General features: G+C 43.7%; 1 protein-coding gene and 1 long non-coding RNA gene across 3 annotated transcripts in view; one reads left to right on the top strand and one right to left on the bottom strand.

Moving 5' to 3' along the window:
• GRID1 (glutamate ionotropic receptor delta type subunit 1) overlaps nucleotides 1–24,071 on the bottom strand; it is a 1,166,358-nt gene that overhangs the window by 747,312 nt on the left and 394,975 nt on the right. The window contains exon 1 of one of the 2 annotated variants that reach the window (XM_019497194.2): nucleotides 1,933–2,030. The exons of the other annotated variant lie outside the window; for it this stretch is intronic. The gene's annotated coding sequence lies outside the window, so the exon portion shown is untranslated. Of the gene's footprint in view, nucleotides 1–1,932; nucleotides 2,031–24,071 lie in introns of those variants that run through there. 2 annotated transcript variants of the gene reach the window in all.
• On the top strand, nucleotides 4,757–7,760 carry LOC132251258 (uncharacterized). Its single transcript, XR_009463213.1, has 2 exons — nucleotides 4,757–4,893; nucleotides 7,638–7,760. It is a non-coding gene; the product is annotated as an uncharacterized LOC132251258 (long non-coding RNA).

Below are 24,071 nucleotides of genomic sequence, written 5' to 3'. Positions count from 1 at the left end.
CCCTCAGATATAAGGCTCCCCCTCACACCCAATCCCACCAACCCTCCCTTAAATCTGGTACTGCACCCCACAGCCACAATAGGGCCCTCATCCTGCCTATCCGAAATTACTTACACTGAGGTTCTCAGTGTTGTCCCTAACACTGGTGAACGTTTGTGCACACTGCTCCTGATCTACTATCATACAGCTTAAAACAAGCTGTGTGAGAGGGGTGTACAAAATGGGCTGTATTCGATTCAGATTAAGCCCAAATCAGGGACAGTAATTGGATTTGTTGATTCGGATCACTCTCCCCATTCAATTTGGCCAAATCTGAATCTGAAGATTCAATGCCGATTCCAAGAATCAGCTATTCAGCCATAGGCACAGCTTTAAATGTTTTTTTCTACATACCTTGAGGTACCAGGCGTGGCTCGTGAATGTTGCTATGGTGGGGCAGATGGAGCATCCCACAGGAGTGGGGGGGAAGGAAGGGGGCACGAGCTCAGTGGCGGACCCAGAAGTACTCATCTACTCCTTGGTCCAGTGCTGAGAATGCTGGGGACCCACCCGTGCTCCTGTGGGATGTTCCATCTGCCCCAGCATCTCAGCATTCATGAGCTGCCTGGTACTTTGAGGTATGTAGAAAAAAACATTTAAAGCTGTGTCTATGTCCAAATCATTGAATCTCTCCGAACTGATTCAGATGGTTCCAATTTGATTCAGAGAGATTAAAGGGTCTCCTGATTCGATTTGGATTCGGAGATTTGGCTCAGTGACTGAAGCTTCACACAGCCCTACTGTGTGATAGTAGCCCAGGTGCAGTGAACATTTGTTGGCACCCCCTACAGAACATTTTCCATTTTGAATGAGCTACAGATACTTCTTCATCCTAGATCTTTAATTTATATACAAAACTCACTTCTCAATCTGTTACGTTAGCCAAGAAAGGCAATTAATAATGAACTAAAAACTTTAGTACCCAAAGATATTACTGCAAAAAAGTGGGCTTTTCCTCCATTGGATACTTGAACTTAATTTTCCTTTACTTTATTTGTATCTGCTTTGCTGTATGCTTGAAATATATATTGATAGTATCCCTCCTCCATTTCTTTTAAATAACTAATAAGCATTATTTATTTAAAATAATATAAGCAAAGCCATAGTTGCTATTCAGAGCAGCATAACTATCAATACAAATTAAAACAGAAAAAACATCATATACTTCAATATACAACCTGAACAATCATTTCATTTAGATTTGCTGATTTGTTTGCTTTTTTTGTTTCATTTTGTTTTTCCTTTGAACTGTCCAACCCAGACTTATGTCCACAGCATTTAAAATTCAAAGGATATTCTTTTCTTCTTCTCAAAAGCTGAAATGTGGCTAAAGTCATTCTTTATGCCCTTTGGACCAAATATTAGGTATTTTTCAGTCCTACATCCTGAATACAATTATTTCAGGAGGGAAAGGAAAGTCTAGCACACTGTTTTTCCTATTGCCATGGTATTGACCCACTCATTATCATTCATGAGCAAAACTGCAAATGCCAATTCTTCCAAAAGAGGTGAGCTGAAAGCATGATACTATTCCCTAGGCACACAATAATGCATTGTCACAAGTCTTGCACAGGGTATCCATGTGAATAACCTGGTGTTCAAATGACTAATATAACAATCCATACAATATTGTGGACCCTTTCACAGTCAGAAGAAAACCATCACAAAAATCCCCAAAGTATAGATAAGCTAGCACTATTTGAAAAGCCAGCTTTTCAAATGGAAAATCATCTGCTAAAATTCTGATACATTGGCTATAAATCCAGAATCAATTTACCATATACATTACACAAAGATAATGCCAATGAGTTCGATATTTCCATCTAAATCTTCCCATTCAAAGACTTCCTGTCATAATCAACCTGCTCTTCCAGCAAAAACAGGTACACATACCTTGTTCTGAAAGCCATCAGTGCCACTCGTGGTAGATCATTTTGAGGTGTTTGCTCTGGATTACTGCATAGCTCTCTCTTGTTCCCAGAAATTAAGTACACTAGCTACATAACTGCACTTATACTCTGTCAGCCAAAAGCGCAGAGCCAAGATGGGAATATGGCAAATGATATACTGCCAGGGGATCACAGTTTGATGCTCTGCCTTTTTTTTTTTTTAACCTTTCCTCAGTATGTGTAATGTGATATGCCTGAATGGCCTGCTGGCAACAAGAATCAAATGTAGGAGGCTTTTATCTGAAACATGAGCCATTACTGCTAAACTAAAGGGGCCAACTCTGTTAGCTGAAGTTGCAGCAGGATCAACACGTATTACATGTGATACAAAGCACCACACTAAGGGCTCACAAATAATCTCTATAGGGTAGAAGATTTTTATTTTAGAACAACAATGGGAACCCTAATATACACCTACACGGAATTAGTATTTGGGCCTACAAAGTTTAGGTGACAAACAACTGTTTTTCTTTGCTATCTAGTCTCTGAATATAAGACAGTAGCAACTTAAGACTATTAAAAAATACACTAACTAAAGTTAAATTCTTACCATTTGACTTGCATATGAAGGAGTAGGTTTTTACAAAATGCAATGTAGAGGGGGTTTGGTTATTTTTTTCCAAAGGAAGTAAATTAAGATTGATTAAAAAAAAAATGACCTACTATTTTTTCAAAAGCAGAAAAGAAATCTAACTTGATTTTCTGATGGCCCTTATCTAGGTTAGTAGAAACTGTTAATATTGCTAAATAATAAAACAAAGAAAGGAAACAAAGTTATGAAACTACAGCTCTGGTTCTCAAGCATATTAATAGTTCCCTTTCCCTTTATAATATTCTGAAACAGAAACTGCTTTTACAACACACACGAAGTAAAACCATCTTACTGGCAACATGGATATAATTTCCATACAACTGAGTGATGCCATCAAGTGGCCAACAAATGCACTGGTTGTTCCAGAAGTTGTAATCTTAATTAAATGAGATGGATTTGTGTGCAGCCATAAAATTAGAATCTTATATATTTTACTTAAATAAAAGTAAATTTACTGTAGGAAATATCTAGAGGATAAAAGAGGGGTTTTGGTTTTTTATTTCTTTTATAATAAGCATAGCAGAAATGCAACCCAGCATATACTTTATCTAGTCCTAAAACAGAGAAGACAAAGACCATTTTAGGAGAATATTCATAGCTTTATAACTAATAATATATTTTATATTCTTGTTGTGCTTGTGGTTTTGTAGCTGGATGGAGTTATAGGATTGGCTATTTCAAATAAAATCTGAAATGGTTTTAAAGATAGTACTTTCAGCTATGTGGATATTTCAGAATGTTATACATTCCAGTATTTAAACCTCTCCTACTGTTTCTCAAGTAGTAATAAAAAGATAGTTAAAGCATCTAAATGGTACTTGACAGCAAGGAAACCCTCAAAAAATTCTGCATTTCTGTTTTGCTAGCAGAACATAATCTCATTATCAACATTTTCCTACCAGTACTACTTTTAAGTGTGCTGTTTTAAAATGTGAATTAATATTTCTGATCATTTTGAATACAGAAAGGTTCTGGAGAACTACCAATTAATCAGAATGGTACTGAAACACTATTTTAAAACTATTAGATGGTACTGGGTAACCAGCTTTGATCTTTTTCTTATGAACAAATTCTAAGACAGTTTACTTGCAAACTACCTCTGCGGTCACACATACCTCTTAGACCAATTTAAATGTAGTTTAAAGGTGTGTACAAGTGTTACACTTAGATCACCCTAATCAAGTCTAGGACAATTTAAAAGGCGGGGTATGTAAGTGTTCATCGGCTTAGGTCGACCTAAAAATGGTGTGCCTGATCTAAAGAGTTAGGTCTCATCAGACAAGAACTAACTTTAGTTCGTCATGGATTAACCTGATCTAAAAAGGACTTAATCTAACCTAACAAATGTCTACATGCATCCCCAGTATAGCCCAGGGACTGGAAAAGCCCAGGCACAGCCTGGGGGTTGAGAAGGGAAAGCAGAAAAATGAAAATGTCCCGAGGCACAGGTCACTTGCCCCTTGGGATACCCAAAACACGAGTACAAGTATTCTTTCCCACCTGTTGACTTTAAAATGATATGTAAAGGGTTGTTTTTTGGGAATTGGCTTACAGGTATAGATATATGTATCAAAAGGGTTCAAGATGGGCAGCAGGGGTTAATAGATTTGTAAGAAGCTTGGGCCTGAAACACACACAGCTTCTCATAGCCCCGAAAGCAGACAGGCTGTCTAACACAACAAGACCAACAGATGGACACAGCCTGAAAATTGAGGGGGGCATGCCATAACATGAGATCACTGCCTTCAAGGCAGACAGGTTGTCTAACACAGCGAGGACACGTAGTCTAGAAAACAGCCTGGGAACCAAGGAAGTATGTACCATACTGTCCCATAATACAAGATAATTGGCACCAGCAACAAGGCCTCAGAGAGCAGGGGGGCCTGAATCCCAGTTTTGGGGGAACAGACCAAATTAGGAGAAAGGCTGGATGGCTACATGGACTGGTTCATAGTTTTTTTCTCTGTGACCACAGAGAGACAGCCAACCATGGGTGAAGAGTCATCAGGAAGGAAGGAGAATACAAAAGCAGAGACCTGAAATTAACAAAGGGTGCATCCTTCTCTTCCTTTCTGTTCCTCCCTGTCCCTCCCTCTCTTCCTTTCTGTCTCTCCTATCTCTTCTTCTCCTCCTTGGGAAGGGTCCCCATCCCTGTCCCCCAGGAAGGGTCCCTGAGACTGCCATCAACAGAAGGCATACCAGCAGCCTCAGCATCCCACCTCCAGACTGCTGACATCTGACACCTACAAAAGAGCCTCAGAAGTGAAGCCTGCATCCTGACCAGATGTACTTTGATGACAGCCCTAGGCTTTGGTAGATATACAGAACTGTTTGATTGTTTGTATTATTGCTTTTTTGTTGACACTCTGTATCTATAAACTCGCCTATTATCAACTGGCAGGTGTTGTGGTCAGTCAGGGTTGTGCTCACCCAGAACAAAGATATAAGGGCTGAGTCTTAAATCCAGTGCCAACACCCCGCACCCCCACCCAAGCTAACCCATTGTGAGACATGCTGGACTTGGTATCCACACTCTTACCCCTTGATGTCACAGCCACAGCATTTCAATGCATCAAGGTGACTATTCTATGTGGTATGTTAGGGCACCTCTGATCCTCAACAACTATGAAACAGTTCCCAATCAGTGACTTTTTTGACTGCTTCAGTTATTGCATGTATTACCACCCTCAGTTTTTAAGAGATATATAATATTGCTTTCCTTCTTGTGTTTGGAATTCATTTGTAGAGAATTCTTCAATAATTATTTGTTTAATTTTTTTTTTTTTTTTTTTGCCTCTCAGCATGGAACTCAAAGTATTTTCCCACAGACTATAATGTAATAATTTTTTTTCATGCCTGGTCTCCCATACTATGACAAGGTGTGTGCTGCTTCTCTAACATTCACCAGGGATTTAGACGTTTCTTTTTATTCTGGAAATATTATACATGTACATGCTAAGTATTATTATTATAACATCAGTGTGGTTCAGGCTCATTTCTGGGACATAAAAACAGCAACATGCTACACTGTCATTCACAAGAAGCAAGCAAGTGCAGGAACTCTAGATATAAAGAAATGGAAACATAAAAAATATTTTTTTCTTTCTTCTTATTAATTAGGCCTTGTGTTGGAAGTAGAAAAATGCATCTGCTTGCTGACCACCAAAATGTTGCTTCTGGCATAGCTGCAAAGGGTTATTCTAGACAAACCTGAGTCAATTTTCTCCCAGTGCTGTCAGACCATGAGTAAATTATTCAACTCTTCTAGTCTAAAATGATCCCTAAATTCTAGGATGCAGATGATATCCTGAATCATGATCCCCTTTCATATCTAATCCTGATACTGTAGATCATGGCTTAAAGAACAACAGATGCTAGAATCCTTAAAATAATAATGAAGCCCTGTTCTACCAGTCTTTGATGGCTGTCCAATAACAAGTTTCAAAACAATACAATGAAATCATTATAAAAACAAGACTAATAAAGTACCCATTTAATAAAAGGGCAGTGACAAAAAAAAGTTTTTTATACAATCTCTAAAGCAATGTTTCAGCATTGATATTCCTAGATTTTCAAAAATCATGAATCAAAACACAAAACACAAAAAGGTTTAAGTCACGAGATTATTTATAAAAAAGATAAAAAATAAATTTTACCCTTCTGGTTTCTGAGCTTTTGGAGTTCAGTTGGGTTATACAGAATCAAGATCTATGACATTCAAAACTTTAAAAATCTCAATTAGTCCTTTCTAGAAAGTTGTTACCTTGAAAAACAGACACTGAAAAGAATACAGAAAATAGGCTGATACTACATTTCTACCAGTCACAAGCAATGAGACAGACCTGACAGAGTAGCAAGCCAAATGATTGCCCCTGCTACCTTCACACTGGCAGCTCTCTTTGTAAGCACTAGACCGATTATCTACTGGCAGGCTCTACATTACAACTGTATCTGCTCTAATCCTACTAACTAGGGTGCACTCCATAAGCACCTGTAGCAGAGATTCATACAATTACAATACAATCCTAGAACCAGAACCCACCCTAACCTGCTCCAAGACTAACCCCAAGATAAAGACAACAGAATCCTTCTGGTTGTCACCTGCAGCCCACAGCTTGAACATCATTAACAACCTCCAAATCCTCTTGGAAAATGACAACCAGTGGTGATGCATAGGGGTGCACATGCCCCCCTGAGAGCACTGGTGCACCCCGGGACAGAGATCGCTCTCTGCTTAAGTGATGGGAAGGGAGGGCAGGCGGGAGCACTGGTGCCACCCTGGCAAGCATCGGCCATGGAGTGGGGGCACCAGGAGAAGTGCCACTGGCACTTCTGGAAGTTCCCCTGGTGCTTCCCAGTCAGCAACACTGGCCATGAGGGGACTCCTCCCCCCTCCAGTCGCTGACTGGCTGTTGGGGGGGCATGTGCCCCTCCCCTGACTCAGGTGGCACTAGTCACCCATGATGGGGTAGGGAGGTGTTGCATCATTTCATGTCCTGACTTAAAGGCACAGCCCAGCAACCTCAAACAACATCTCTTCAAATACCACACCATACTCTGTACCCAGATGCCGGATGTGTCCCTTCAACACAAGCCACATTAGCACTGGACCAAACAACACAGATTATTATCCAAGGTTTGTTTACATGAATGTGAAGAGGGAAAAGAGCTCAGGGGAACAGAGATTGGGACCGCGCTAGGAGAGAGGCACTTCCACAGCAGCTGCTCTTTAAAGTTAGAAGGGGGCAGCGGCATGGAGGGGGCATGGCACACTGAAAAGGGAAACAAAAAAAAGAGTGGTCAGGAGGAGGACGAGCCACGGCATGGAGACTGGGACAGAGGGGTCCCATGAGCTGGAGGAGAGGGATTCAATCAGGAGGGAAAACTGGGAGTCCTTGAAGAGGTGAGGACAGTCGACTCACTGAGATGAGGTGAGAGATGCAGCAGAAGTTGCGAGCAAAAAAAAACAAATAAAAAAAAACAAAGGAAAACAATGGCGGATTCTCAATGGAGAAAATTCAGGTCGAGTTCATTTTTTTTCTGTTTTGTTTCCCCAGTGTTGTTTGGGAGATCTTGATTTGGACAGATGGTGTCCAGGGAGCCAAAAGGAAAAAAGGGAGAAAAGATGCAAGAGACTGAAGGAGGTTTCTTTGTAGTTTAATAAAAGAAAGATAAAACCAGTTAAAGCTGTTGACTTTACTTATGTTCATGCATGTTGTTTTATGTAAAATAAACACAATGAAGTGTTCTGGATAATTGAAAAATAAAAACAATTTAAATGATTATTTTGGTTTACAGTAAAGCGAATCAATCAACCACATAAAGAAACAACTGGATTCCTTTTAGTGGGAAAGGGTCTGGAGATTTGTCTGGAGGAGCAGGTAGCGAGATATCAATCAACATGAAACATTTGTGTCTACATTGCCAGGGTCATTCTCTGTTTCTAACACCTCCCGACTGATAATATTGAATAAGATCAAGACGTGGTGGGCAAGAGTTGAATTTAAAAGGTGAAGTACTCCAGGTCGGGCTTCCCAAGAGGTAGGAAGGAAAGACCCCACAGTGGTGCACTGGCCAGAGAAATTGAACCATGGCCAGTGTGGAAGAGAAAATATAGAGATGCAATCAGGTGCCATGGGAAATCCTGAGCCTTTACAACAAACTCTACATTTGGTAGGCCAACTTCTACAACAACAGCAAAAACAAGTGGCTCATCAAATTGCACTTGAGGAAAAGTATGGGCACACTGTAACTAAATTGAATTAAAGGTTCCAAAATTGACACCTCAAGATGACCCTGAATTGTTCTTGGAGAGTTTTGAGAGAGCTGCATTGTCTTCAGGTTTGGATAGAAGCTGGTAGACTGGTTAGTTAGGAGTGCTTCTGATACGAAAGACACAAGCTCCTTATAGAGCGATGCCACATGGAGAAGTGATGGATTACAACAAGGTAATAAAGGAAATTATGTACCAATTGGACATTAATCCTGAGAGGTACAGGCAGGCATTTTGCATGAGAAAGAGAAAAGAAGATAAATCCCCTCAGATTTTACTTCAATATTTGACTGACATGCTAGAGAAGTGGTTGAAGCCACAGGAGGTTTCCAAAGTGGATCTGTGTGACCAGATCTTATTAGAACAGTTCTTATTGGAGCTGGACGAAAATACGCAACAGTGGGTGCGATGCCATCATCTGAAATCTTCCACAGAAGCTCTGTGAATAGCAGAAAACTTCAACAGTGCACAAGGAGAAAACAAAAGAGAACAGGGCCCATAAGGAGGAACTAATCCTATAATGTGAAAAACAGAATATAAAGAACCATGGGATGGGAGAAGATCGACAATCATCTGTTTCTGATGTGGAAAGATAGGACACATGGCTTGGGAATGTACAAGCAAGCCTCGTCCAAAGCCAAGGCTAAGGGAACACACTATTGACCCCAAGATACGGCAGAATGACACCAGAGATAAGGGGCCAATTGAGATGATGGACTGCAGCATTGGAAAATCTGGGTGCAAAGGCCCAAATGAGAAATGCACAGTATGGGTAAGGATTGGAGGAAAAAGGATGAAAGCCATAATGGATGCCGGTTGTGCACAGACTCTGATTTGAACAGATCTAGCCCCTCAAGAGTGGACACCAAAAGTAGACACTGTACAGATGATTTGCACGTATGGACAACCTTCGACATATCCACAGAGAAAATATACAGTTGAAGTTCTCGGCAGGACAAGGGAGATGCCTATAGGTTTAGCAAGGAATCTTCCGTATCCTATGATTCTGGGCCGAGACTGGGCAAAAATTTATCTGGTGTTAGATACAGTGAGAACACAGGAGGGTATGGTAGGCAAAGAAGTGGAGGTTCCACTGGACGTAGAAGGCTCGGATATAGAGAGTTTATCGAATAGTGCGCACTTCAGAGAAGCACAAGAGAGAGAAGACCTGGTCCGATCCATCATCCAGTCAGAATTGGCCAAGTGAGACGAATAGGTAATAACTGGAACAGTGTCGTGCATTGCCTAGGTATGAATTAAGAAAAAGTTTGCTGTATAGGATAAAATTGAGACAGCATGATGGAATAGAGGTACCACAACTATTGATTCCCCATGCATACTGAAGCTCTCTATTGAAACTAGCTCATACCAATCCCTTGGTGGGATATTTGGGAAAGTCCAAGACAGAGCTAGACTTACCAAGTGGTGTTTCTGGGCCCAGTTATACGAACAAGTGGAGGATTTCTGTTGAACTTGTCCAAATTGTCAGCAAGTTAGTCTTCAAACCCCCCCCCCCCCCGGTTCTGTTACAGTCTATGCCCATGGTGGAAGAACCCTTTTCATGAATTGCCCTAGCTGTAATTGGACCATTACCAAAGAGTTTTGCAGGGCATCAGTTTATCCTAGTCATGATTGATTATACCACTCGATATCCAGATGCAATACCTTTATGTACGGCCACCAGACCCCGGGTTGCAGAAGAACTTCTCAAATGGGTATCTAGAGTGGGCATACCCAAAGAAATAATCACGGATCAAAGGACGAACTTCATGTCCCACGTGATGCACAGTTTATGTCAAGTATTAAAGATAAATCACCTGCAAAAAGCTGTTTATCATCCACAAATGAGCAGGTTGGTAGAGAGATTCAATGGAACTCTAAAGGTTATGCTATGAAGGTGCGCCCAAGAGGAACTTAGGAAGTGGGACTTGCTAGTACCACCATTGTTATTTGCAGTAAGAGAAGCACCACAATCATCCTTAGGGTTTTCCCCATTTGAACTAGTTTATGGACATCAGCCAAGGAGCCTGATGGATATGGTGCAGGAAGGCTGGGAGAGTGAGGGATCACAAGGGACACAACCAACAGAATATGTCCAAGAGATAAGGAGATGGTTACTAAGGGTTGGAGAAGTAGCCAGAGATCATCTTAAACGAGCACAAGAGAAACAAAAAAAGTACTATGATAAAGGTACTCGAGAAAGGGAATTACACGAAGGGTAGAAAGTTTTGGTTCTTCTACCGAGTGTTACAAGTACATTTTTAACGTGTTGGCAAGGGCCATTCAAAATAACCAGATGTGCCAGTTCCGTTGACTATGAGATACTATGGCTCAAAGAATTTTTTTTTTTAATTTCATGTTAATTTATTGAAATCGCGGAATGAACCCAAAGGACTTTTGGTGACTACACTCAGGGAGCCACCACATTTAGGGCAAAAAGCCATTAGTTTACAGAGTGAAAGTGAAACACATAAAGGGGTAAAATTCAGAGACCAATTGAAAACTGAACAAAAAGAACAATTAACACTCCTCATACAGGAGTTCAAAGATGTGTACAATGAGAACCCGGGTTGCGTGAAAGGAATAAGTCACAACAACATAGTTACTCCCGAGGGACGAGTGGTATGAGAAAAATGGAGAATTCCATATCACCAATATGAGGTGGTCAAGAGGGAGATAGATAAGATGTTGTCCCAGGAAGTAATAACAGAATCACATAGTCTGTAGAGGCACCCCCTTGTAGTAGTACCCAAACAAGATGGTACTATATGGCTATGTGTAGACTTCAAAAAGTTGAATGCGATTTCAAAGATTGATGCTTTCCCAATGCCACAAATTAGTGAATTGTTAAAGTCAGTCAGGCAAAATTCATATCAACACTGGATTTGATTAAAGGGTATTGGCAAATACCCATGCAAAAAGAAGATCAAGTCAAAATGGCTTTCACGACACCATGGGGGCTGTACGAATTTAAGCGTGTGCCATTTGGTTTACATGGAGCAGCGGCAACATTCCAATGGCTGATTGATTGGGCCCTAGCCCCAAACCAACAATATGCGGTGGCATATATAGACAATATCATTATCTATACTGATGACTGGGAAAAACATTTAGAAGCCCTACGTGCAGTCCTACACAGGTTACGTTTAACTGGTCTGATGGTGAATCCCAGAAAATGTGCACTAGGGAAAGCCAAGACTAAGTATTTAGATTTCCTGGTAGGCTAGGGGTTCATTAGTCCTCTAACAGACAAGATAAAGGCAATACAAGACTATATACCACCCTAAACGTGGAAACAAATGAGGGCCTTCTTAGGGCTAGCCGGTTACTACCGTTGGTTCATTCCGCATTTTGCTGAAGTCACTGCCCTGTTGATGGACTTACTAAGGGGAAGAGGTAACAGGCCACTCAGGTGAGGAACACGTAGAAGCATTCAGGAAAATGCAACAGGCATTGTGTAAGGAAGTGGTGCTTCACACTCCAGATTTCAACCATCCTTTTGTCCTACAGACAGATGCAGCCAACAAAGCCACAGGTGCTGTTTTAACACAAGAGATGGACAGAGTGGAACATCCTATCGCCTACGCCAATAGGAAACTGCAACCCCAAGAATGAAGGTATGCCAGCATTGAACGAGAGTGTTTGGCCATTAAATGGGGGGTGGAATATTTTCGCTACTACCTCTTAGAATGGAAGTTCACTTTAATAACTGATCATGCCTTGCTGAAGTGGCTGAAAACCACTCAGACTGATAACACACAGATAACTCGTTGGGCCCTCACCTTACAACCCTTTCATTTTGGTACTGAATTTAGACCTGGTCATGCTAATGGGGTGACTGACTTCCTCTCCCATTGTCACTCAAATGACAGCTCCCCGCCGAAGCCTGATGCCCATGGAGATGATCACAACGCGGGGCTGGAAAAATAAAGGCGCTGAACAGCATCTTAAGGGGGAGGATGTGTGAAGAGGGAAAAGAGCTAGGGGGAATGGAAATTGGGACCGCGCCGGGAGAGAGGTGCTTCCACAGCAGCTGCTCTTTAAAGTTAGGAGGAGGAGGCGGCGGTGCAGTGGGGGCATGGTGCGCTGAAAAGGGAAACAAAAAGAGCGGTCAGGAGGAAGACAAGCTGTGGCATAGAGACTGGGATGGAGGGGTCCCAGGAGCTGATTCTGGCTGGAGGAGAGGGACTCAACTGGGAAGGAAAACTTGGAGTCCTTGAAGAGGTGAGGACAGTCAACTCACCAAGACGAGGAGAGAGATGCAGCAGAAGCTGCAAGAAAAAAAACAACCAAAAAAAACAAAGGAAAACAACGGCAGATTCCCAACGGGGAAAATTCAGGTCGAGTTCATTTTTATCTGTTTTGTTTCCCCGGTGTGTTTTGCGGGATCTTGACTTGGACAGATGGTGTCCAGGGGAGTCAAAAAGAAAAAGGGAGAAAAGATGCAAGAGACTGAAGGAGGTTTCTTTGTAGTTTAATGAAAGATAAAACCAGTTAAAGCCGTTGACTTTACTTACATTCATGTATGTTATTTTACGTTAAATAAACACAATGAAGTGTTCTGGAAAATTGAAAAATAAAAACAATTTAAAAGATTATTTTGGTTTACAATAAAGTGAATTACTCAACTGCATAAAGAAACGAGTGGATTCCTTTTAGTGGGAAAAGGTCTGGGGATTTTCTGGAAGAGTGGGAAGCGAGATATCAATAACACGAAAAATTTCTATCCATATTGCCAGGGTCATTCTGTGTTCGTAACACCTCCCACTGATAACATCAAATAAGATCAAGACATGGCAGATGAGAGTCTGATTTAAAATGCAGAAGTACTCCAGTCAGGGTTCCCAAGAGGTAAGAAGGAAAGACCCCACTATGAACTTTTATCAACATCATATATGCCATCACCAGCTTACAGTGACCCTCTGTTATCTATGTTGAACAGAGGGGGAGATCCCAACATGTAGACTGAATTAACACAAATCTGACCTCAGTTCCAGAAAAACACACAAGCATGTGGCAGAACACCGAGACCTCCCTAGACCTTTCATCGCTGACCTCAGAGTGGCTCGTCTTGGATAACAAAAGTTTAAAAACAAACTCAAAGGGGAAATTGCAGAAAAAGAAATCATCCATAGACTAACTGTGTTCAGTATGGTCTAAACCAGAATACAGATTCTTATCCTATTACCTGGGTTAGTTTTCATAACCCTTATGTCCCTCAGTGGTTTAACTACTTTGTTTTTACTCTCTCCTACCCACATGCCACTCCCTATTTCCTACTCCTTGTATTCAAAATGATTCTTTATGTAAAAGCTTTTGTTCCCTTCACAGTGTCTACAAACTTAATCTGAAGTCAGGCAGAATGCAGGGTATCACAGCTGACTACCTCTCTGCTGATGGAGTGGTACCATAAGTTAATTTCCTGGTTGCAAAGCTTTCAGTCACTAGCCAGCTCATTTTCTCCCCTCAGTTGTGGCTGAGCATGAACCTCTGACATCATGGTGATGAGTATGATCTATAAATACCTAGACCAGAGTTGCTCAAGCTCTGGTCCAAGGGCAAAATGTAACCCACAGAGCCTTGGAATCTAGTCTGCTGGGATCTCCATGAGTTGGAGAATTTGAGGATGGGGGAGCAGTGGCAGTTAATCCTCCCACCTTTCCCCCACTGCCAGAATCCTAAACCCGCTCACAAGCCTCCCTCCCACACACTGACAAACCAGAGCTGGACCACCTTCTCTACACATAGCCTAGATGGGGCTGGCCTGTCCCACCTTCTCTCCGCTGGGCTGGGCCACAGCCCCTCCTCCTGTGCAGTTGGTTTGGGGCCTGGCTACACCCCCTTCTACACCACAGGGCAAAGCAACATCTCCTTTTTCCCGAGCAGATTGGGGTCAGGCCATGCCTTGTTTAGGGTTACCACATTTCCAGTTCCAAAAAAGAGGACACCTATTGGTGGAACACCTCACTCCCAAACCTCAGCCCCTGCCAGTGCCCTTTACCCCCAACCCAGAGCTCTCTGGTCCCCCTAGCCCTGCCAGAGGAGGGGTCCCAACTGCCTCAGTCCCAACCAGGAAGGAGCATGGTGACTCCGATTCATGTAGATGGAGCAAGCACGTCCACCAGGAAGGAAGAGGAGGGGAGGCCTGTGGCACCCCCCACCCTGGGCTAGGGCTCCCATGCCACACCAGGTGACCAGGCCATGCCCCCCTCCCCCTTAGGCAGTGTCTCCTGGCCACTCTGCCCCTGTGAGCATGTGCACTGGCCTCTGTGCCACCAGCCCAGACAAGTAATTCACTGCTGCCCTCAAAGGGCCCCCCTGCCTCTTCCCTCACTGGAAGGGCAGACATCTCCCCCACACTCCTCCTGCTCTGCCACAGCCCCAGCATCTGATCACCACCCCCTAGCACCCACACGGCCTCACACAGCCACCACCTCCATACACCCAACACACACACACATACACACTCTCCCCAAGCACTGGCCCTCCAACTCCCACTCCCCATACACTTACCTGCAAGCATCTGGCAAGGCTGTTCCCACCCCCATGCCTGGCTGCATGCTGGCCGTGTGTGTGCATGCACAGACGCACATGATATCCTTGCCTCCAATTGCTCTTTCCCCGCTCCTGCCACTAGATCAGAGCAAAATACTGTACATTTTTTCAGATCACAAAAAACCACCTGGATAGAGAATGGAAGACTGAAAAATTGGACCTGTCTGGGTGTCCCAGCTGTCTGTGGAGGGTTAGGGATTGAGAGTATGGTCGGGGGTAGAAAGGTAAGAAAGATTTATTGACTTAACAAAAACACAACGACGCGTAGTAACAAAACAAACAATGACAGACAAAAGCAATTCGCATCGGCAACTTATCAGCAGTCCCCTCTGATGCCTGATACACAGCAAGCTTCTCTTTTCACAAAGTTCAGCGAAGTCAGGCATCCCTGAATGACACTGTCCAAAGGGGTACCGGGAAGGACCCTGGAATGCAGTCCTTAGGCTCCTCGAGGTCCATGGGCCCACTGATCCAGGCAACAGCTAACCAATCCTTTTCACAGAGTTGTATCTTCCTTCTGAATGGTTTCTAAATATTCCAGCTCATTTATAGCTTCTGACTGATACTGATAACAAATGACCACTCAGATTCCTTTTATTTCAACTGTCCTTAGACTGACCAATTAGCAGTACAAGCGTTGCATTCCTTTGATAAGGTAATTTTAACTGTGCCACAGGGCCTTACTACTTCTAGGCCTTGCTAAATTTCCTAGGCCTGACTTTATACAAAGCCTCACTATGTCTTAAACTTTAATTAGGCTTTTAGCAACAACCTGTAGCTTAATATCTAAACAAATACAGAAAAACACTTCATATAATCTTCATAGAGCCTTCAGCAAGCACCTTTATCACACAGGCACACTTTTCAGCTGTCACACCTGGGAAAACCCAAATATATGGTAACCCTAGCCTTGTTACCCCTGTAGGGCCGTGCCATGCCTCCTCTCCCCTGAGTGGCTAATTCAGGGTCATCTCATGCCCCCTTTCTCCTCCAGGTGCTGTTCCATGTCCCCATCACCCCTGCCTAGCCAGGCATGGGCTAGGCCAGCCCCCCCATCCCCTGCCACAGGGTGGATTGGGACTGAGCCAAACATTCCCTTTCCCTGTGTGGCTGAATTTGGACTGGGGCTGGGTCATGCCTCCTTGACCACACATGCCCCAGGTGCCAGATTGGGACCACCTGTTGGATCTAGCCCACAGATGGACCAGGCACTGCCCTTCTGCCTCACAAAAAAGTTGAGCACCAATGATCTAGACAGACAGAATTTACTTTTAAAAGCAAGTCAGTTTAAATAAAGTCAAGTGCAAACTGAGTAAATATTCAAGGATTTGGCTACACCTGATTCTTAGTTCAGTATACCCCATCTTGTCCATTTCTTGCATATTTTATTCTCAAAAGATCTTACCTGCACACAGCAAATTGGCTAAGAGTGCTGTGCTTATAATAACAAACTGACAAGCTGATCATAGATGTGAATGGACAGCCTCATGAGAGGAACTAAAAGGCACAGAGAATTTACAGGTATTCAGGTTATAGCCTTATTGGTCTAGAGAGGCAAAAGGATTACAAAGATTGCAAAAGTTCTCCTAGGTATATTCATAAACATTAGGGCTGGAAGGGACCTTAAATCATCAAGTGCAGCCCCCTGCCCCAGGGGAAGGAAGTCACCTAGGGTCAAAGGATCCCAGGAAGATAAACATCCAAACATTTCCTGAAAGAGTCCAGAGTAGGTGCCTGCACCACTTCTGGAGGGAGTCTATTTCAGGCCTTGGGGGCTCGGACAGTAAAGAAGTTTTTCCTTATGTCCAGCCTAAAACGGTCACGGAGGAGTTTAGGACCGCTGGTCCTTGTTATCCCTTGGGGTGCTCTGGTGAACAGAGGTTCCCACAGATCCTGATGCACACCCCATATCTACTTACAGGCTGCCACCAGGTCCCCCCAGTCCTGTGCTTTTCCGAGCTGAAGAGTCCCATGCCTCTCAGCCTCTCATCATAAGGCCTATTCTCCTGCCCTCTGATCATGCACATGGCTCTCCTCTGGACTCTCTCAAGATTCTCGACATACTTCTTGAATTGTGGAGCCCAGAACTGGATGCAGTACTCCAGCTACGGCCTCACCAAGGCTGAGTACAGTGGGAGGATGACATCCTGGGATTTACTAGAAATGAAAATTCATAATTCACCGGACAGCTGCAGGTATGGTAAAGTCTCCTATTTGAAACAGTTCATTTTGTGCAGATTAGGCTCAGAGAAAAAATGGAAAAGTCTTTAGTCTTTTTATCTTGAGGTTGTGCAAAAATGAAAATTTCTTAATTTTACAAAAAGGAAGCAAAATTTACCACCTGAAACCCAAGACCCTGCTTCTGCCTTTGTTTGAGTTTTTTTGCATTATCACAGAGCCCAGAGATACCTCACCACAAAAAAACATTCCTGCCCAGAAGAGCATTCCATCTTTCCACTCTTCTGTGAAATATGAAACATCATAACCAGAAGGAAATATAATTCTACACCCTGCTTACCACCAGACAACTTTGAGGTAAAAAGACTTTTCCAACTTTTCTCTGAGCCTAATCTGCACAAAATGAACTGTTCCAAACAGGAGACTTTACGACACCTGCAGCTGACTGCAATTTTTCAGTCAAAACTTATGTAAAGTCTCTAACATCTAAGACTCAATATATTGCTTGATAATCAGCTCTTCAAAAACTCTAAGATTCCAAAGCCAACAGCTGCTTATAATAGCCATGTTTCTTTCCTAAAATCTACTCACAAGAGGAATACAATTCTTCTTTTCCTGACTACAAAGTGTGACATTTAGAACAGGGCTGAACAGAGAAATCCAGGAAAGCCTTGGGGCAAAAAAAAAGAGGCATATAGGCTGTGGAAGCAGGGGGTAGCTACCAAAGCAGAGTATACCTATTTGGCCCGCACTTGCAGGGAGGCAGTTAGAAAGGCAAAAGCAGAAGTGGAACTTAGGCTGGCAACAAAAATGAAAGACAACAAAAAGTCCTTCTTCAGGTATATAGGGAGCAAAAAGAAGGTGCAGGGTAGCATAGGCCCCCTACAAGACAAACAAAGGCAATTAGTGATGGATAGGGGGGGACGAAGCTGAGCTCTTCAATGAGTTTTTTGCCTCTGTATTCCTGAACTCGGATCAGGACAAATCTCCCAATTGGATCATAGACAGGTATAAAAGTGGGAAACAGCCCACCAACTGTTAGCACTGACTTAGTGAAGAGGCACTTGGAGGGGATGGATGCATTTAAGTCAGCAGGCTCAGATGATCTTCATCCAAGGGTGCTGAAGGAATTGGCCAGTGTCATAGCAGAGTCATTGGCATGGCTGTTCAAGCACTCTTAGTGCTCATGTCAGATCCCAGAGGACTGGAAAAGGGCCAATATGGTCCCTATTTTCAAGAAGGGGAGGAAGGAGAATCTGGGTAACTATAGACTGGTTAGTCTCACCTCTATCCTCGGAAAAACCTTTGAAAAAATTATTAAGAATCACATCTGTGGGAGTCCAGCAGGGAATGAAATGCTAAAGAGCAACCAGGGTGGATTCATAGCAGGTAGATCCTGCCCAACTAACCTTGTTTCTTTTTATGACCAGGTCACCAAATGCTTACATGCAAGAATCGAGGTGGATATAATCTACTTGGATTTCAAGAAGGCCTGCAATATGTTATCTTATTATATTCTTATAGATAAACTGAGTGACTGAAATGTAGATAATTACACGGTCAGGTGGGTGACAAATTAGCTTAGAGGTCGCACCCAGAGAGTGGTGGTGCATGGGTTGGTATGGACCTGGAAAGGTGTGGGCAGTGGAGTCTGACAAGGCTCAGTGCTTGGACTGGTGCTGTTCAATGTCTTCATCAGAGACTTGGATGACTGTGTGGAAAGCACTCTGTCCAAATTCACAGATGATACCAAATTATGGGTTAAAGTTAACACACCAGAGGGTACAGAATGAATCCAGGCAGATTTGGACAGGTCAGAAATGTGGGTGGAACAGAATAGGATGCAGTTCAATAAGGGAAAATGCAAGGTGCTGCACCTAGGGAGAAGGAATCACCAACATGCTTACAGACTGGGGGAGGACCTTCTCAGCAGCACAGCAGCAGAAAGGGATATTGGAGTCACTGTTGACTCCAAGATGAACATGTCACCAATGTGATGAAGTGATCAGTCAAGCTAACCACACTTTACCATGCATTATCAGGTGCATGACAAACAGGTCAAAGGAGGTGATACTTCCCCTTTATGCGGCATTGGTCAGCCCATGGTTGGAGTACTGTGTCCAGTTTTGGGCGCTGCACTTCAAGAGGGATGTGGACTACCTTGAGAGGGTTCAGAGGAGGGCCAGTCATATGGTTAGAGGCCTGCAGGCAAAGCCCTGTGAGGAAGAGTTGAGGGCCCTGGACCACTTCAGCCTCCACAAGAGAAGGCTGAGAGGTGATCTTGTGGCCACCTACAAATTCATCAGGGGGATGTTGCAGGGCACTAAGGTGCCTGCTCCTTTAAGGGGTGAAACTGCCTAGGGAGAGAGCCCTTGCAATCACTCAGGAACCCCTCAGCTGCAAGTTACCATGGCAGCAGGAATGACGGCATTACCCGCACCTGCAGGTAGTCAGCTGACCGGCAGAGGCAGGGCCTGGGGCATATACAAACCCCAGGGCTGAGACCAGAGGGTCAGTTCTCTGCCAGCAGCTAAGGGGGAAGGAGCTCTCCTAGAGGAAGCTATGGGAAAAGGCTTGACATCCCATCTCCTGCTGCTGATATGGTTAAGAGATTTCAGGAGCTCACCAGACCCTGGCCTATGAGGCATGTTGTGCTGAGGGAAGGGTGATTCATTTAAAGGGACAGAGCACACCCTGAGCTGCTTGCATTATGTTATAGCCCAGAGGCTTGTATTTTGTTTTTGGTTTGTAGTCCGATGGATTGGGCTGAGGCTATTGGGAAAGGAGGAGGCCTCATTGCTGGCCCACTGCAGTGTGGGGACCCCAGCACCAGTGTGGGCACAGTATCTGGGGTGCACAGGCCCCAGCGCCAATATGGGTGCAGAGAGAGAGAGAGAGAGAGAGAGAGGCAGACAGGGCTGCAGAGATCCCAGCACCAATGTGAGCGCAGAGTGAGAGAGAGGGAGAGAGGGCTGCGGAGAGCCCAGTGCCAGTGTGGGTGCAGAGAGAGAGAGAGAGAGAGAGAGAGGGCTGAAGAGAGCCCAATAACAAACAGAGGCCAAGTGAGACTAAGGTCTCGGAAGGACACTGTGAATGCCATCTGCAAGGCTTGGGGCATGGTAAAGGGACGGTTTGGAGCCACACTTCTAGCCCATAAGGCTGAGGGTGTCCAGAGACATCCATTTTAGAGTGGGACCCAAAAGGGGTCCGAGAACCCACAGGGTCCAGTGGGGTCCAGCAGGACTGTGTCCAACATAAACTGGAGGGCAGACTCCCTATTCCTAATTATTACCAACAAGATGTGGCAGGTGAGAAAGAGGGTGCTCATTGGGCCGAACTGGCATGGTCAAGGGGTCCTAGGGGTATCACAGCCACCTCCAGGGACCCCAGCCGGTGACAGGGGGACAGCAAGAAATAGGAGATGCTCTGTTTACCAGGGGACCCCTTGGAGTAATTAGGAACAAGGGCCACAAACTGATGGGAGAGCAGACTTAGGTTAGACATCAGGAAGAACTTCTTTACAGTAAGGATTCCCAAAATCTGGAATGGGCTTCCAAGGGAGGTGGTACTCTCCCCTACCTTGGGGGTCTTTAAAAGGAGGCTTGACATGCACCTGGTTGGGGTCATATAACCCCAGTACTTTTTCCTGCCCCGGGCAGGGGTTTGGACTTGATGATTTGCTAAGGTCCCTTCCGACCCTAACCTCTATGAATCTATGAATTTCCATTTAAAATGGCATGATCCTGTTCTGGGTCAGAATCATCTTTTTTTAGGCAATAAAATGTCAAGCCTTTAAGGTGATTTTTTTCATGATACAGAGCTATAAGCATTATGCAATCACAAATTAATTTTCTTTTCTCCCTTCCTCATAAGTCCAGCAGTTGCTTCTAGCATATTGCATATTAGACTTTAATATTAAAAGAAAAGTCATTTTAGACAACATGATCAACACATCTGTACCTGTTTAAAAGTTTCCAGCTAATAGCAACTCTCACTTTGACATTTATGTTTGATTTTCAAAATATCAACGCCCAACATGCATTAATCAGCCAGGCTCTGTTTGCAAATATGAACCCTTATTCTGAAGCCTGAATAAGAATTGAAAGTGTAGCACAATATAACTTTTTAATGAGTATGCTTACATAGCAACAGATTTGCACCTATATGGTACATAAAAAGTAAGCATCGCCCACATGCAGTACATTCTCCAAACTGCATATCTGCATTGTTCAAAGAACTGTGCTCATCTGTGTCCTATGTGCATCTAGGATTGCATGAAAATTATTTCAGAATTAAGGCAAAACAGCTGTTCTAAAATTACTCTGAGGATGGCCTCATCTATTCCAAAATGAGAGTGTTTTCCTGATTTGGACAAATCTAAACCTACTGCCAAAGTAGATGAAGGTAATATGCAAAAGCCACAACTGAGTAGATATTCCAGAACAATTCAACATATGGTCAAACATCAGCTTGCATGTTTTTGTGTGTGTATGTACACAGGCATGAATGTGCACATGTACATGTTTAGTATCATATGGTGCTGGGTTATTCATTTTTCTTCCTTTTCCTTACTGAATAGCACTATAAAAGTTTCAACTTCCAAACTGCTGAAGTTTTTTCCTCCCCAACAACAGCATTTGTCTCCTTGGCGCACACATAAATAATCTTATGTTGACAGTTTTGGAATAGCCCCTGGGTGGTTAAGCTGTTCAAGACCTGTCAAAGGTACTCTGACCTTATGAATGCCATTTGCCATCAACTCACTGCTACAGTGAAGAGGTTCCCACTCTTTTCTTGCATGTAGGTTGTAGGGGGACAGGAGGTGAGGGTTGTTTTAAAATGAAAGTTTCCCTTCTCCCAATCTTGGTGAAAGCTCCATCAGGCCTTCAATCAGAGCAGATGTAGTTAGGGATCTTCTGGAAGGGCTAGATATTTTTAAATCTGCAGGTCCAGATGCCCTCCACCCAAGGGTATTGAGGGAGCTGGCAGGGGTCATCGCGGAGCCCTTGGCTCGGCTGTATGAGCATTCATGGTCATCTGGCCAAGTGCCGGGGGATTGGAAACTGGCTAATGTGGTCCCAATTTTCAGGAAGGGGAGGAAGGAGGACCCAAGTAACTATAGGCCTGTAAGCCTCACCTCGGTGCTTGGGAAGATCTTGGAGAGAATCATCACGGAGCACTTCTGTGGGGGGCCAGCAGGGGAGATGCATGCTCAGGGGCAGTCAGCATGGGTTCATCAAAGGCAGGTCCTGCCTGACCAACCTGATTGCCTTTTATGACTAAGTAAATAAATCCTTGGATCATGGTGTCACCATGGATGTAGTCTTTCTAGACTTTAAGAAGGCCTTTGACACCGTCTCTCACCCCATCCTCATCAATAAATTAAGCGACTGTGGCATTGATACCTGCACAGTTGGATGGGTTAAAAATTGGCTGATGGGGCACACCCAGAGAGTAGTGGTGGATGGGTTGTACTCAACCTGGTGAGATGTGAGCAGTGAGGTACCCCAGGGCTTGGTCCTCAGGCCCGCACTGTTTAACATCTTCATCAGAGACTTGGACGAGAGGGTGGAAAGCACGCTGTCCAAGTTTGCTGGTGACACTAAGATGTGGGGTGAGGTGGACACACTTGAAGGGAGACAGAGACTACCACTAGATTTAGACAGACTACAAAAGTGGGCAGATGAGAATAGGATGGGGTTCAACGTAGACAAATGCAAGGTGCTGCTCCTTGGGAGAAGGAATCTACAGCATACATACAGGCTGGGGAGTTCCCTTCTTGAAAGCACAGAGGCGGAAAGGGATCTTGGAGTCATTATTGACTCCAAGATGAACATGAGCCGCCAATGCCAGACTGCAGCCAGCAAGGCCAGCCATACCTTGTCATGCATCCAAAGGTGCATCTCAAGCCGGTCCAGAGAGGTGATACTCCCCCTCTATGTGACTTTGGTCAGGCTGCAGTTGGAGTACTGCATCCAGTACTGGGCATCGCACTTCGAAAGGGATGTGGCCAGCCTGGAGAGAGTTCAGAGGAGGGCCACCCACTTGGTGACAAGGCATCAGGACAGGCCCTATGAGGAGAGACTGAAGGACCTAAACCTGTTCAGCCTCAGCAACAGGAGGCTAAGGGGGGACCTGGCGGCTGCCTATAAACTCATCAGGGGAGATCAACAGCAAATAGACAGAGCCCTTTTCTCCCCAGCACCACCTGGGGTGACAAAGAACAATGGTAATAAGCTGATGGAGAATAGGTTTAGGTTAGAGATCAGAAGGCAAATGTTTACAGTTAGGATGTCCAAAATCTGGAACCAACTTCCCAGGGAAGTGGTCCTCGCCCCTACCTTGGGCAAATTCAAGAGGAGGTTGGATGATCATCTGTCTGGGGTCTTGTGAACCCAGCATTCATTCCTACCTGTGGCAGGGGGTCAGGCTAGATGATCTGTTCAGATCCTGACCCTAGCTACTATGAAACTATAAAACTATGAAACTCCCAGGCTTTACTTAATGACTAGGTACTAGCAGTGCACACTTTTTCTTACACAGCAACCAAACTATGGCTCTAAAAGGGAATATTAATGTAATTAGAGTTGCAGTGAGATGTTCAACAGTGCCTAATTAATTTCATTTTCCAATATGAACCTTAAAGAAATTACTACAATGGTAGTATATCATACCCCAAAAAATGTAAAATGTGTTTAAATACAACATTATATTCTTACTGACAAAATAACCAATTTTCATGCAGCACTTTACTGGACCTAGATGAATATTTACGCTGTATTAGAGCAGCACAATATTCTGTCTTAAATTATGATGACTACTGATGACCTCCACCTTTGGTTGGTCTTTGTTTTATATGGTCTTCCTTTTCCACCTTCATTAAAATTAACTAAACAGAAACAATTTCTGATTTCCAGGTCATTATAAGTAAATATTTCACAGTAGGAAAATCCTTCAAAATATGTTTATAGATAATTAATTATAA

This window comes from Alligator mississippiensis, chromosome 6 (assembly GCF_030867095.1).
Source record: "Alligator mississippiensis isolate rAllMis1 chromosome 6, rAllMis1, whole genome shotgun sequence".
Taxonomy (NCBI): domain Eukaryota; kingdom Metazoa; phylum Chordata; order Crocodylia; family Alligatoridae; genus Alligator; species Alligator mississippiensis.
The sequence above is the reverse complement of the archived record's forward strand: the minus strand, read 5'-3'. Positions and strand labels throughout refer to the sequence as shown.